The sequence below is a fragment of the Coenobita brevimanus genome, chromosome 20, assembly GCF_032717465.1.
Source record: "Coenobita brevimanus isolate Jiangsu-jjx chromosome 20, ASM3271746v2, whole genome shotgun sequence".
Taxonomy (NCBI): domain Eukaryota; kingdom Metazoa; phylum Arthropoda; class Malacostraca; order Decapoda; family Coenobitidae; genus Coenobita; species Coenobita brevimanus.
Window position 1 is genome coordinate 25,204,233 of NC_136973.1, and position 4,269 is coordinate 25,208,501.

Below are 4,269 nucleotides of genomic sequence, written 5' to 3' on the forward strand. Positions count from 1 at the left end.
TCTATCATTCTATCTGTCTATCTATCTATCCATCTGTCTGTCTGTCTATCTATCTATCATTCTATCTGTCTATCTATCTATCCATCTGTCTGTCTGTCTGTCTATCTATCTATCATTCTATCTGTCTATCTATCTATCTGTCTGTCTGTCTGTCTGTCTGTCTATCTATCTGTCTGTCTGTCTGTCTGTCTATCTATCTTTCTATCTGTCTGTCTATCTACCCATCTGTTTGTGCCTCCATCTGTCTATCTGTCTATCTGTCTGTTTGTCCGTGTATCCATCTATCTGTCTATCTGTCTGTCTGTCTGTCTATCTATCTATCATTCTGTCTATCTGGCTGTCTGTCTGTCTGTCTATCTATCTATCATTCTGTCTATCTGTCTGTCTCTGTCTGTCTGTCTGTCTGTCTATCTGTCTGTCTGTCTATCTATCTGTCTGTCTGTCTGTCTGTCTGTCTGTCTGTCTCTCTCTCTCTCGCTCAGCTAGTGAGGTCTGTGGTGGAGTTCTGCGTCTCCACCTCTCTCTCCACCCACTGGCCGTTGGTGGAGGGGGCGGTGGCCAGGTGTAGCCCCAGCACAGGGAGGGCAGGCGGGGTGGGGGTTGGGGAAGAGGTGGGGAGAGGAAAGGGAGTATGAGAGGTGAAAGTTGAGAGAAAGTGGCAGGTGGAATGGGAGAGAGGAGGAAAGGGGGAGGGGGAGAGGGGAGAGAAAGAAGAGGAGAGAGAGGTAGGAGTGGAGGGAGAAAGAGAAGGGAAGGAAGAGGGAGAGGGGGAGGGGGGAGGAGAGAAGGGAAAGGAAGAGGGAAGAGGAGCAGGGGAGGTGGAGTGAACGGGAGAAGGAGAGGAAAGGGAGGAGGAGAGAGAGGATGTGAGGGAGGAGGAGGAAGAACTGGACTGAGAGGGAGTGGAGGAGGAAGAGGAAGAGGAGGAGGAAGGGCAAGAGGAAGACGAAGAGGAAGAGGAGACGAGAGAAGGAATTTTGGTGACACTTCCTCTTGACACTGTTGAAGAGAAGAGCAAGGGAAATTACGCACACACACACACACACACACACACACACACACACACACACACACACACACACACACACCGTAAAGCTTGTACAGTTCAGGCTATCCCTTAACCTCTTCCATCCGGGGACGTATCCACTCTCTCTCTCTCTCTCTCTCTCTCTCTCTCTGCGTTCTATAATATGGCATGCAGGCTAACTCTACTAACCACAAGCTTTGTATAAGTAATTAGGCGTATGACACTCCACTTTGCGATTTATTTTTGAAGCATACAGGTAAGAAGAGGTTAATTACAGGTGACTAAAGGTATGATACGAATTACCTGAGATTGTGAGGAGGAGGAGAAGGAGAGGAGGCTGCTGGCCCTGGTGCCAGCTACACCTGTTGACAAATGTCTTATACACCTGCCTCACCACACACCTGCCTCACCACACACCTACCTCACCACACACCTGCCTTGCCACACACCTGCCTCACCACACACCTGCCTCACAACACACCTGCCTCACAACACACCTGCATCACCACACACCTGCATCACCACACACCTGCCTCCTTACCACACACCTGCCTCCTTACCACACACCTTACCACATACCTGCCTCACAACACACCTTACCACACACCTGCCTCACCACACACTTGCATCGCCACACACCTGCCTCACCACACACCTGCCTCACCACACACCTGCCTCCACACACCTGCCTCACCACACACCTGCCTCACCACACACCTGCCTCACCACACACCCGCCTCACCACACACCTGCCTCATCACACACCTGCCTCCTCACCACACACCTGCATCACCACACACCTGCATCACCACATACCTGCCTCACCACACACCTGCCTCCTCACCACACACCTTACCACACACCTGCATCACCACACACCTGCCTCACCACACACCTACCTCACCACACCTCACCACACACCTACCTCACCACACACCTACCTCACACATCTGTCTCACCACACACCTGCTCACCACACACCTGCCTCACCACACACCTACCTCACCACACACCTACCTCACACATCTGTCTCACCACACACCTGCTCACCACACACCTGCCTCACCACACACCTACCTCACCACACACCTACCTCACCACACACCTGCCACACCACACACCTGCCACACCACACACCTGCTCACCACACACCTGCCTCACCACACACCTGCCACACCACACACCTGCTCACCACACACCTACCTCACCACACACCTGCCTCACCACACACCTGCTCACCACACACCTGCCTCACCACACACCTGCCTCACCACACATCTACCTCACCACACATCTGCCTCACCACACACCTGCCTCACATACTTACCTCACCACACACCTACTCACCACACATCTACCTCACCACACATCTGCCTCACCACACACCTGCCACACCAAACACCTGCTCACCACACACCTGCCTCACCACACATCTGCCTCACCACACACCTGCTTCACCACACACCTACCTCACCATCCAGGTGCATTACCACACACCTGCCTCATCACACACCTGCCTCGCCACACACATTTCTCACCACACACATGTCTCACCACACACCTGCCTCACATACCTACCTCACCACACACCTACTCACCACACACCTACCTCACCACATACCTGCCTCACCACACACCTACCTCCACACACGTGCCTCACCACAAACCTGCCTCACCACACTCCTGCCTCACCACACTCCTGCCTCACCACACACCTGCCTCACCAAACACCTACCTCCACACACCTGCCTCACCACACACCTGTCTCACCACACACCTGCCTCACCACACACCTGCCTCACCACACACCTGCCACAATCTCTCGCACTGAAAGGGGATAGGAAGTTTACATTGATCTGTGACTTAACACTGTATAGTCTAGTTACAGGAAAATCTATCTATCTATCTATCTATTGCCAGACGCCATATTCTCGTAGATGGTGGCCATTTGACTTTGAGTTAGTTGTTTTACAGGGAGGGACACTAACCCTCCACCAACCCACTTGTTGACACGTAGGAAACACGTATGGTTTGGTTATATGGTTACCACCCAGCGTTGTAAATGGTTTCCTGGCTTACGGGAAACTATTATGCTTGTCACTCAGTGTAAAGCCACTTATAAAGGAAAGGAGAGTAATAAAAAGTGACAGGAAAGATGGGAGAAATAGGAAGAGAGCAGGACAAGCACAAACAGAATGATAAAGGTGAAGGAAAAAAAAGAATACTGTAGGCAGCACTACATCAAGTGAGTGGATGATTGTCGTCACCACTTACCATCCTATAGTCAAATAATAATAATAATAATAATAATAATAATAATAATAATGAGAGAGGGAGAGACCACGGATTGATCATTCCCGGTCCAGCAGCGGTAGCAGTAGCATTTCCTGCCTAGCCATGCCTTCTTCCGTTCACTCTGCCTACGACCCGTCGAGGGGGGCCTCCTTGGGCAGTGAGGAGCCTAGCAGCACGCAGACCGTCGTGGGCGTCATGAAGTGGTACAACGTGAAGGCGGGGTACGGATTCATCAGGCGCCAGGACACTGGCGTCGATGTTTTTGTGCACCGTCTGGGGATCGCTGTTCCCACTTCACGGCGTCTACGGCGCTCACTAAGCCAGGGTGAGACAGTCGAGTTCCACCTCCACCAGACGCCGCAGGGTCCCGTGGCCAGGGACGTCACCGGGCCCGGGGGTGCGGCTGTGCAAGGCTCTGCCTATGCACGGCGGCGTCCCACGTCCCCGGAGGCGCCGGAAACTGGATCCTAGTCGTTCTGGTGAAGTGGAAACGATTGTCATCATGTGAATCGCGACGGCGAAGGCGTTCTGTGGTGGTGACAGGGAGGCGCTGCTCGTTCTTCTCCCCCTTATTTGCGAGAAGAACGGGCTGCCGCACCTTGCTATCCCGCAGAGCTTCGCCCGTGGTGCACGTTCTGCCCCTCGTCAGGAGCGTCGCGCCCCTACGCTGCAGCCTCTCTATCCCCGCCGAACACCGCGGAAAAGGCTGCAGCTTAATGCTCCTCTTAACAGGAGAACTGCCTCCTCTGCCACCGCGCCTAACGCACTCATGGATCCAGCAAACGAGCAGACCACCGCCACTACTCAGCACCCACCGTCAGCAGCTGAGGAGGAGAGGGCCCCCTCTCCCATCCCTTCCATTCAGGACGCGGACGTCCCTCCCCCTCAGTCACCTACACCTCCTGCTGATGCCGTGACCGCCGACGAAGACACCACGCCTGCCCCTA

The 4,269-nt window shown here is 53.6% G+C and overlaps 1 pseudogene; it reads left to right on the plus strand.

Moving 5' to 3' along the window:
- Positions 1-3,424: 3,424 nt before the first annotated feature.
- On the plus strand, positions 3,425-3,793 carry LOC145391945 (cold shock-like protein CspJ pseudogene; annotated as a pseudogene).
- The last annotated feature ends 476 nt before the right edge of the window (positions 3,794-4,269 follow it).